This window comes from Panthera tigris, chromosome A2, assembly GCF_018350195.1.
Source record: "Panthera tigris isolate Pti1 chromosome A2, P.tigris_Pti1_mat1.1, whole genome shotgun sequence".
In the NCBI taxonomy this organism is placed as follows: domain Eukaryota; kingdom Metazoa; phylum Chordata; class Mammalia; order Carnivora; family Felidae; genus Panthera; species Panthera tigris.
This window is the reverse complement of record NC_056661.1, coordinates 102146304-102158932: the sequence shown is the minus strand read 5'-3', so window position 1 is coordinate 102158932 and position 12629 is coordinate 102146304.

Sequence of the window (12629 nt, the reverse complement as noted above, 5' to 3'; positions counted from 1 at the left end):
AAAGAGAGAGGGAGACACAGAATCCAAAGCAGGCTCCAGGCTCAGCTGTCAGCACAGAGCCTGACATGGGGCTCGATCTCACGAACCATGAGATCATGACCTGAGCCGAAGTTGGATGCTCAACTGACTGAGCCACCCAGGCGCCCCAGTCAGTTTTTCAAATATCATTGGAATTCTCCCTCAGACTCCTTTAGTATATATTACAAAAGACATTTAGTAAGAAATACGTTTTACCTGGAAAAGGGTTTTGAGAGAATCCCACATACCCAGGACAGGTGCAAAGTATTTGAGGGAGATAAGCAGGAAGTTGGCCTCAAGTGTGATAATGTATTTAACGGGTTCAGAGACCACATAGGCTATCAAAGCTACTTAGGAATTCACTGATTTTTTTCCCCATCAGACAATTTACTTGTTCTGGGAGTATTCATGGAGATCACCTCTGGTAATTGCTTCAAACAACCAAAAGTTGCTGTGAGAACTGTTCTTAGAGTATTTCTAGTTCCCTGTACTTACAAATACACTTAAGGGCACTTAATGAATAACCTTTTACTGATGTACCACCCTTTCATTACCACCTGAGCTTAGAAGCAAAGACATAAAGGTGAGAATTATTTCCTTACTGGTTTAGCCCAACCCTTCAATAGCAGTGGCACTTTGTAGATGGCATCTATCAGTGGGAGGAAAATTATACCTTAGGTCATTTTAGGCAGAACAGACCATAAAATGAAACACTATAAAATCTTTGGGTTTATAATAGTACCATGTCATAAATTCTCCCTGTGGAGAGACAGTACTGGTGCCTGCTTTACATTTATAGTGTACATAGTGAAACAATATGCTAAGAATATTCTAATTGAGGAATTATTTTTTCTATATGATTAAAGAATTCACTTAAATGTTCATGCACATGGATTTTTGATCTCACCATGGGAGTCTTAATAGAGTAAATACACTACTCACATACACAAACACACACACACTTCAATAATATATATCCTATTTAAATATAAAAACAAAACAATACAACAAAACCTTTCCCAGTTTACAGAATCCAAGTTATCTTTTTCTTTAAAAAAAATGTTTATTTTTGAGATTGAGACAACATGAATGGGGGAGGGGCACAGAGAGAGAGACAGAGAGAGAGAGAGAGAGAGAGAGAATCCAAAGCAGGCTCCAGGCTCTGAGCTGTCAGCAGGGCTTGAACTCATAAACTGCAAGATCATGACCTGAGTCAAAGTCAGATGCTCAAATGACTGAGCAACCAGGCACCCCAAGTCATCTTTGTTTTGAGTGAAGAACTAAGAAAACTTATGCTAACTTCACAATAAAAATTTTTCTTCCTTTCTTTTATTTATTTTATTTTATTTTTTGGTAATTCCACCTGAACAGAAAGGAAGTTGATGTCGCAAAAGGCACTGGGAAGGGGGCTGTTTTACAATCTCATAAGTATAGAACATAAGTGATAGACACATATGGAAGCAGAGGCTGAGGTCAGGGACCCTGAAAGGTAAACTTTGGGTAATTCAACTTTACAGAGGACCTTTGACTTTTATAGAATGTGGAATTCGAGCTCATAAATAATTTATCAACATGTAGAAGGCTAGCTGCTATATACATTGTGTATAATACCCTGTGCAACAGTCAGGAAATTTGAAACATATCCTTCAAAATACCCAATTTACACTACTTTAGAGATGTTAAACTACAGAGGTTAATTAAATGTTACTGATAAATATTTCCTATCTTAGGAATCTAAGTGGCAGAGTAAGGGAAATAGAAAGTTAAAGTCAATGTTAATATTTGCAAACATATCCATCAGCCTGTATTAGACTTGTGCTGCCTATGTCCCTGGAAATGCCATGTAATCCTATAAGACTGCTCAAAAAGACCTCATATAAAGCTTGGTCCTGTTTCCCCATACAGATTAGTTTCTCTTTTCTGTTTGTTCTCAAAACATATTGTGTATTTGTGTACATGACTTTCTCTTCTAGCAGCTCAAAGTAGAGAATAACTCACATTTTTTTTTTGTTTTTTTTTATTTGTATGCCTGGTACTTTACATGGTCCTTCAATAACATCTGTAGTTAGAATGAATACATTAAATTCCATCAATATAAACATGTGAACTTAGTCTACAAGAAGCAAAATACTCAAACTGAAGAATTACGGTTAGTTTCATAACCATATCTGAATGAATATTTAAAATAGGAGAGAAAAGCAAAACAAATGTACTGCCATGATTTTCCTCTTCTTTGGTGATCTCTTGTCTCTCTTATACATCCATTCTCCATGCATCCTTCTCCAGGGAAAGAATGCACTCTCTCTTTTTTTTTTTTTTTTTTTTTTTTTTTGAGAAAGAATGATTTTTATCAGTAGTGTAAGTTTCAAGTACTTTTGCCATTTTCAAAGTACGATTGTGTTCTGTATACCTCTAAGTATCTGAATGGATCATTGGTAAAGTGGGGCTTCCCCCTAGTATATCCAGAATCCTGAGAAAAATATTTCTTGCATTGTTTATATAAACATTTTGATTCAAAATGTATTTAAAAAATTCATGGGCCTATATTACATATTTGTTAATTGTTCCATCAGTGCACACAAAGAAGATTTTTTGGAGGGTCCAGGTGCAGGCTCTCTGTGCACAGATCCAGGAGCCATGTCCTCATGTCCTTTCCTTTTAAATGTGTCATAGCTGGCTAATTTCCTATCTCCCACCATGAAGAAAAGGTAGTAACACTGTTATTACTCACAATGACATACTCCTCAGAACCTGTTTGATTTGAAACAATATAGATCTTCTTGCTACCACAGTTCCCTAATACCATTTATTTAGTGCTGGTTACATCATTACTTACAACCCTGCACCATCCATCATGCTGACCATGGAAGTGGCTTCCAATGACTCTCTCAGGGAATGTTACTGTGCTGTTTTGAAGATGACCAAAAATACAAGTGTTACCCAGAGCTTGCAGGACATTGTAAGTGAAACATTTGTTTTGTGATCAAGTTAAATTCAGTGTATGGAATTTTATTGCATAAAAGTAGAATAACATGTCTTCCCACCATCAAATCTTGATGCTGTGATCATGTCATTCTTAAAATGTGTTTTTTTTTTTTCCATATACCACTATCAGCTAAGAGTATAGGAAAGGAGTCTGCATGTCAGAGTGAGAACAGTGGCCCTATCCACACAAGGAATGTCCTTCCCTTATCTGGCACACTTTAAGAATGACCCAGGAGAGCACAAAGTCACCATATAAATTGGAGGCAAGAGAGGTTATTGACCAAAAGGTTCCACTGGCATTAGGGAACAATGGTCTGGAAAGTCATTGGAAGAAATAAAGGGGACAGCCCTGGAATACTGACAAAAACCTGGTGCAAAGCCTGGTGAGGGACAGGTGCCAGTCTTGGTCTGGGGTTGGGGAGAGCGCAGGTAAAAGGTGCCTATGACCACCTCTACCACACTTGGATACTATAGACCCAAGGTGGCATTATTCTTAAAACACATGGGCAGTTCCAATGCATGACCCATATGACCAAGGTTCTATGGTGGCAGTTCAGAGTCCTGAACTCTTTGATAAGTGATAGTCACCTCAAATAAGCATGTCAGCTCCAGTGTCACAACCTACTCTGAAGTGATCCCATTAGACGAATATTTACCTAGCCAGAGGGAACAATTCACATGCCAAGCTGCCTTCCTGGAGTCAGGACCTTGTGACCTGGCCAGAGCACCCTGGAATGATTATATAGTTGCAAATCCTAGATCTCTTCAGGCTATTTGAATGACCCTAGTGTTTTGTGGGTATAGAGGGTCAGAAATACTTCATAAGATAAAAATAGAGACCAAGGACTTTGTAGGTTTCAGTCTGGGTTTGGAGTATTCCACCCAGTCTGGAATAACTGGGTTGCCCCCAGCACTGTGTTTCAGAGATAGTGGAATAGGAAGTAGAAGAATTTGAAGAAGTCAGTCCAAAGAGTGGAGGCCACCTGAAGAATGGAGGTTCTTCTTACTGGGGTCTAAGTGCATTGTTGTCTATAAATTTTGTATCACCTCCAATTTCTTCCTTTTTTTCAAATTCTATCCCCATGCTTTCACCTTTCCATAATCCCTTTTTCTGTTGTATACCATTTGAAAATCCTTCTCTGAACCCCTATACCCCTCCCTGCCACATACACACATCATATACATCCTTTCTTTCTGTCTAACGTTCTAGTCTATTTCTAGAGACTCTGCCTCCCACTTCTGGCTTTTCATTCTTCGAATTAGTCTAAAAAAAGATGAGGAAAAAAGGAAAGCATATTTCATATCTGCCTGTACCTAATTTGTTAGTCCAAGAGAAAAATGGCCAAGACAATGAGAAAAAGGGCATTTGAACTGGTTCTTATTCAGACTATAGGAAAGGGGAAAAAATAAATGTTCTTTAAAGCTAGCTTTTCTTTCTTTTTTGTTCATGCATGTGTGTGTTTGTTAGAAAGAGATAAGGCATGAAAAAAGAATGACATACAGAAAAAAAGAATTATAGAATGTGGATCATTAAAATACCAAGGAAATAACTTGTTAGAATCTCAGGGAATAATTTTCTTGTAAAATGAAATGACAACAACAACAACCAAACAAACACAAGAACATGCCTTTTAAAAAGCGCATTTAGATTTCAAAATCCCTAGTATTTAATTGAAAACAAATACAATTTCTTGATTCCAAAAATACATGATCAGTATTAAAAAAAATGTCAATCAATATGAAAATGTTAATCATATAATATTATAGGTACATAAATAGGGATATAAGAATACAGGTCCTCTAAAGAAGTTTAAGCAATAGAAGAACAAGACAGCTGATAATCAAGAGAAGGCCAGAGTAGAAAAGCTTACTCTGACTTAAAATATTAGAATCTCACTTTAAAATTGGATTTAGAGATAGTAAACCATCAGAGATTGCAAGAAACAGTCTTGATTTGATCCAGTTTCCAGCAATGAGATAGCTGACTAATGGCCACTGCAATCTGAATTAATTAACATCAATTTGTTTTTAATAAAAAGCTTCTGAAGTCCATTTTGATAATGAATACTGTCTAGAGGAAAATCAAACAGTGCTGTCTGATATATGTGGAGCCACAGCTGTACATATTTGACCCCTATTTTACACAGTTGCGCCTCATTGATTTCTTCTGTTAAACTCCTGGAGTGAACACTGAACAATGGCAGGAGCACTCATATATCTTCCACAGAGACCCAGTCTATGAACTGTAACCCTGCAACAGGGCCAGAGCATTTCTGCTCTTACAACACTGGCTGCCTGTCCTGATGACATATAACCCATATGCTGTCCTTACAAAAAAAAAATTAACTTCAAAAGTGTGACCATGGAATCAGTCTTTACGGGTACAAACAAAAATAAAAGACTTGAGACTAACTTAACATGCAACTGAGCTTTAAATTAGTTGGCTTCAAATTTAAATCCACAGAGTGGGCTTATAATGCAAAGAATCCCTGTACTTAAATAGAAAGCAAAATAGGGCAGGAAACTATTAAACACACTTGGATGTATATTACCATGAATATGAAGTAAGAAAGGCTACTTCCACTAAAGAAACAACTTATGTTTCACTATCTCCATTAAAGTTTTCCATCTACTTATGTTGTCTTAATGATAATAGTGGTGATATAAATGAGTGATTTAAATCAATTCTATTTCATCTCATACTACTGTTTTCATATTTATTAAAAAGTAATTGCTTCAAGAACTGCTTGCAAACATTTTGCATATGCTTCTCTAACTGGGATGATAATTATGAGACATAGCATGCTTGTGTTCTTTCTTTCTCTGCTTTCAATAAAAAAGCAGAGTGGAGGGATAAGAGCAAGCAAACAAATGAACAAACAGACATGAGTAGGAGGCCAGAGGGCTTGGCTTGGAAATTCTGAGACTAAAAGCATGAATTAGTATAGTCACTGTTGGGAGAATGTGTCCTTAGCTGAGAATGAATGCCATGGGAGTAGAACAACCTGGAGTTTCAAAAAGTCACCTCAATACTTCTGCATGTTTATGCAAATAGTGCACTTCACTTGTCTAGAAAACAGGTAGCCAGAGTTTCCAGGCACTGGTCTTATTTGTGACAAGTAGGATGATTACATTATAATCTTTTGCACTGTCTATATTCATTTTGTTTCTGCAATTTCTAGCATCTCATTTGAGAAAAGTCCCATTTATTGTAATATGGGTCCATTTGCATGAAGAATTTTTAAAATGTACTACTATTTTAATCAAAACTGTTGACATATATTAGAGTGATAGAGAAATGCCAAATATCATATAGATTCCTGGAGAGGCGGGTGTGTGACTCATTGTCTATCTTTCCATAGCACTTTGGTCCTGGTTAGGTCTCCATAAACATTTGTTAAATAAATAAGTGAATGAGTGCATGCCATTTACACTGAAAAATAGTTAACTAACTACTAAATTTAAAAATGGGCATCACATTTATCTTTAAAGCTAAATGTAATACAAACAATTTGGAATGGCCTCCTTAATCCGCTTGCTGTCACTTTCCCCAAAATGAAACCTTTTTTTAAAAACTTTAGTGGCATGTCAAAATGCTGGGGTGTATCTTTAGCAAATAAAAAGGCATTAGTATGCAATTTAATTGAGGCATTATTAAATAGCTCTTAACTAATAATTTCAAAGGTAATCATCCTTTATAAACAACAAGGAATTATACAAAAGATTGCAAATGAAAGGACTTCTTCAGACCTACATTCTTGTCCTAGTTCTCTTATTAACTGACTATGTGAACCTGAGAAAATTAATCTGCATTCCAAATTCCTTAACAGTCAAATGAAGGAAGTTATTCATACTGTAGTGTTCACAGGTTCAAGTAACATAGAAGGAAATACTTCAAAGCGCATTGAGAAGCACCCAACATAAGTACAGAAATAAGCACTCATATACAGTTGAAGGAAATGTAAAATATTTTACTTTGTGGACAAGATTAATTGGCAAAACATCAACAGCCTTAGAAATATATTATTCCACAAACAATTCTACTTCTAGGCATTTACTCTTAGGAAGAAAGTTAAGGCATCTTATATATATAATATAGTATATAGTATAAATAACACTAACCATGATGAAATTTAAAAACATTAATTGGAAACATTTCTCTTTTTTTTAAACTTTATTTATTTTGAGAGAGAGAGAGAGCACATGAGTACATGCATGCGAGGGGCAGAGAGAGAAGGAAGAGAGAGAATCCCAAGCAAGCCTTGTGCTCAGTGCAGAGCCTGACACGGGGCTGGATCTCATGACTACGAGATCATGACCTGAGCTGATACCAAGAGTCGGGTACTGAAATGAGTGAGTCACTCACGTGCCCCTGGAAACATTCCTAAAAGTCTATCAATGAGGGACTGGCTAAATATAAATACTTGCCCACATATATATGATGAAATTCTATGTACTCGTTGACAAACAGGTGCTCAGAAAACTTCTTACAAAACAAAAAAAGTAGAATTGAAAGCATTGTGTATTCATGGGACTACTTACATAAATTTTTTTTTTAATGTTTGTTTTTGAGAGGCAGGGAGACAGAGCACAAGTAGGGGAGGGGCAGAAAGAGAGGGAGACACAGAAACCAAAGCAGGCTCCAGGGTCTGAGCTGTCAGCACAGAGCCCAACATGGGGCTGGAACTCACTAGCCAAGCGGTAAGATCATGACCTGAGCTGAAGTCAGATGCTTAACCAACTGAGCCACCCAGGCACCCCTAAAATGATTCTAATATTGACTGACCACTTAGTATATCCCTTGTGGTGTGTTAACACATTTTTTATCTTACTTAAACCTTATGATTCTATGAGGCAAACATTTTACCCTTGAATTACAGAGGAGGGAACTGAGGATTAAAGAGCTGACAGAATATGTTCAAATTCACATAATAAATAACAGAGCTGAGACTTGAACTTGATGGATTTAACTCCAGAGCTTGGGGTTTTAAACCAAGCTTTATTGGCTATACCCTATTCCTGAGCTAAATATAGCAAACAAAAGAGAGGCTATTTTGTTTATAGGTTGTTTTTGATTTTGGGCCCTTAAAGGTATTTGTCCACACATTTTTGAAATGGTATTTGTTGCCTACATATATAGATATAAAAATCCAATTCTTTGTTTCTCTTAAAATTGGGAAGATCTGTGAACACTTATCCTTTATTATCATCTGTCTCTGAATATTAGTAGTAGTTTTTCCCCTTAAATAGTGCTTTCATTCGACCACTTGCCATAATTAGTTTTAGACACACTTTAAGGTTCTATGCCCGGAAATTTTAGCCATTTGGTTTTAGATCTCTCTCTGTAAGTATTGACAAAAATCTAGAAAGATGTGCATATCAAAATAAGTGGTAAAACTATGGGAGAATTTATGTTTTCTTTGCTCTTTTGTGTTAGTGTGCATGCTTTTAAATTTTTTATAGTGAATATGAACCAGTTAATAAAATAAAGAACACATTGTTTAAAGTGTAAAGCTTTCAACTAATGGAAGAATTTGTTTTATGTGTTAAGCAGCTTTGGGTCAATCATGATTCCAACTGTTCATGGTGTACAACTGTTCAGTCCCCTGGACTAATCTTCCTAAATTACAGCTTTCAAAAAATAATTTTCCTACTAAAAATATTTCAGTGGTTTTTATGTTACTTTTGAAACATTCTCTTTCGTTGCCTGCAAATAGAACATGCAGAACATGGCGGGTGCTTTACTGTTTCTACACCTTGTAACTTGACCTTGACAGTATCACTGAGTTCATCTCACAGTATGCATTCCACTTACCATTTAACTATGCATCCTGCTGAATAAGGACCAACTCATTAAGATAAATACCCACTTTGAGATAAAGTTTCTTTGCTGTTTTTAAATTTTGTTTCAAATTTTATTTTTAAAGAGAGAGAGAGAGAGAGAGAACGAGAGCATGCATGAACAGGAGAAAGGGTCAGAGGGAAAGAGAGAGAATCTTAAGCGGGCTCTATCCCACGATCCTGCAATCATAACCTGAGCCAAAATCATGAGTGTAACGTTCCACCGACTGCGCACCCAAGGTGCCCCAACTTTCTTTGCTATTTTAATCTATCAGTATACATTCCATCTTCCTCACGTGAATAGGCACATTATTTAATACCTACAGCAACCACTTAATATAATATCTATGTAATGTTTTACTTACTGTATGAAATTTTCTGTAAGTATATAGTTATTTAACCGAATAAAATTGTAAGTACCTTGAGAGCAGAACCTGTGATTTTACATCTTATAAAAAACAAAGGACATTGTTTTCAGAAGAAAAAAAAAAGTGGTCACAATTACATGTTATAATTAAGTCAACTTATAAAGAGTGACCAAAAGTATCTAATGCTTTGGACAGTCAAGAGGTGACTTTATCAAGGCAAATGCAGATGAATTCAGGGCAATATGAGGTTTGACCACTAGGTATTCTGGTTGGTAGCCAAAAAAGCCAGATCTTTGATGCACAAATGAGAGCCCTTCTACTCTGAATAGCCACTTTAGACTTGCAAAAGTTGATTCTAAAGATACTACCCTTGTCACTTTTTCTGAATCACTCCTTTAACCACTCCTTTTCAAATTGTTCTAAAAGCGAAGGCTTAATTGTAACAATCAAGGAACCAAACAAAAACATGTGTTTTCTGGTGAACTCTAAAATTTACACCTATCAGTCAGAGACCCAGTAGTAGCACACTCCCAGTGGGTGATTGAAGAGTGTAATTAAGAGATTACTTACAATGTTTTGAAAAGGGTTGAGGGAAACTGATAAAGATGATGCAGAACACCAGCTCTTGTCTATGGGAGTTACACTGGGGAGCAATTAGCAACTCCAAGGGGCTAAGACAGGGAGGTTTTTGGCAAATGATAGTCCAGCAGGATGAAGAGGGCTGACTGAAAGATGCTTTGGTTTTCAATAGAAGGACTTAGCAAAGCTTTTTTCTTTACTGTCTGAATCTCCTAGTGGTGCCTCCCATTGGCACAGCATAACTGACAGCTAGAAGGCAAAGAAGCAAGTGGTTGGCAGCTTCCTGGGACACAGCGCAGGGTGAAGAGGAAAAGGTGGATCTGAGGAGGCAAATGCAAAATATTCAGTACATTATAAAAATTCAAGAGTCTAATTTCTAGAAGCCTAATTACTTTTAGAGCCAAACCTCATGAATAAAAGAAGTAATATTTTGTATCAAAGGCAAGGAATTCGAGTAACAGGCACACATGAGCTCACATGCAAATCTTTCTATGCCAGAACACATTGAAGCCATGAAATTTTCCAAAGTAATTATTCTAAATGACATTACACATTGATATGTTTAACAACCAATAACCCTTAATATTTTTGCTGTTTTATTCACGTATGAAATAAGATAACTTATTGTGGTTGATGTAATAGCAATTTTATGAGTTATTTCTAGGATAATAGAAAGGGATATTCCCTTCAAAATCATTGAAAAATTCTACCATCCAACATTCTAAACTTTAAAATTTATAGAGGTATTGTGTCTACAAAACATTCAACTCACTAGAAGAAGGCAAACCTATCAACCCCCAACATTCCAGAAAGAATGTTTCAAGTTAGTCTAAATAAGGTTATAGATGACCTTTTTTTTAAAGCCAATAATGAACTAGTTAACTACTGGTCTGGCAAACATAAATACCCAATCCCCTGCCATAGACATCAGAAGGGGAGTCCCAGATGTTCTTCTCCTAGGCATACACCAAGAATCCACCTGCTAATAGCACGGGAGTGGAGAGAAACTCAAAGCTCTAGTGTCAGCTTCTCAAGCAACCACAGATAATCAAGGCCTCTGCAGTGCTCACTATGGGTAAATGGTGAGAACATATAATGTATTTGTTGTCAGAACCTACACAGTGGAAGGGTAATCCTTGCTAAAGTGAAAGCAAGAAACAAGAGAGGAAATTATATCCAATGTTATTTTACTACTTGTGGGCTAAGAAACCTGCAGGTTTGTCGTCTGATTGTACTCAGTCCAAATGAAAGAGATGCTCCTTTCTTTCAGTACAGATCTCTTTGAATGTACCTAATTACCTCTTCCAGAAACAGGAAAACATTATTTGGGAATAGAATGTTCTGCTGTAAATAAGATAGGATAGATTTCAGTTGGAAAGCATTGAAAAATCTGATCTAATCCGTAGATGATAAATGATACATTGGACTGGGCTAGAAAAATTAAAATTGTCTTATCACTTTGGTGAATTTAATTATATTTCTGTTGCCAGTATACTTTTTTAACCTCAAACTCACCCCTTGAATAAAACAGATGATAGTTCTATGTTAAATAGAGAACAAGCAATACAATTTACAACTTTTTCATATAAATTTTGTAGTAATGCTTTGGGCTTTAACTAGAGCCTTCTGGTATATAAACCAAAAATGAATTTTAACAATTTATGTTCCCAGTGCTTCCTTCACTCCAGTATTTCCCACTTCTCACCCCCCAGTTTGTCATTCAAGCCTGCTATTTCAAGGACGTTTGTGTGGAGCTAACAGGGCTCAGCACTCACGTTATTAAAACCCTGCTTGGTTTTACTTTTCACAACGTAGCCTCTCCTGGCTGTTGCTGTCACTCATTAGAGCCCCAATGTGCTGAATGAGGCAACACTTTGTAAACAAGGTACAGAGGGTCAAATACTATGTTACCAGTCAGGAAAGCAAAGAGACAGCAGAAAACCAAAGAGACATACTGCAGGGAACAATATATATGTCATAAAGTTTGGGTTTGTGTGGGGTTTAAACGGAGTTGTTTAACATTCAAATCCCTAGAGTTTTCACTAGCTGCATTTGCCAGCAAGAGCACAGTTCATTCACACGCACGGGCTGCCTTCTCCAGATTCCCCTTGGTTTTGCAAGCACCTAATAGAGCAGGCCCAGCACCGTGCAGTCAACAAATCACAAAGCATGCCTGCATTCTGCTATGTATCAAAGTCTCTTAATATGCCAACAAAGTTCTCCAAGGTCAGGAATGCAGTTTATCAACCTTTTATATATCTTATAGTAGCAATAAATTTATTCTAGTGTGGGACCTATGAATATTTCAAATGCTCTGTGAGAAAAACTGTTTGGCTTAACATAGTCTGTGTGCCCCAGAGTTGGGGCTCAAGACAGAGCCATTGTTCTCTACACAACACTTTTATTCTTATTCAGCTCCAGTTAATACAAACCTTTTCACCAGGGTTCTTCCAATAATTGACTGCTCTTTAATAAACAAAAGTTTCAATTAAAAAAAAGTTTAATATTTTTGTACACTGAATTTTTCTTTTATTCATTTCTGATTATGTGCTATATTAAGCTTTTAAAGAAACAGGATTCTTTTTTTTTCGTCAAACACCCATGGAAAAGTACTTTTGTGCTTTGAGTTTCTATTTGTTTTTTCTCCTTCTTCCCTACTAATGAAGGAAGTCATGTTACAATTCAGGATTTCAAAAATTGTAATACAGACAAGTAAAGAGTATTTCATCTATTTCTCAGATTAGATGATATTAATGTTTCATCTATTTTTCAGATTAGATGAGGTTAATTTTCAGGTACCCTCAAAATTTCTTGCACAATGTCTTCATGTTGTGAGAG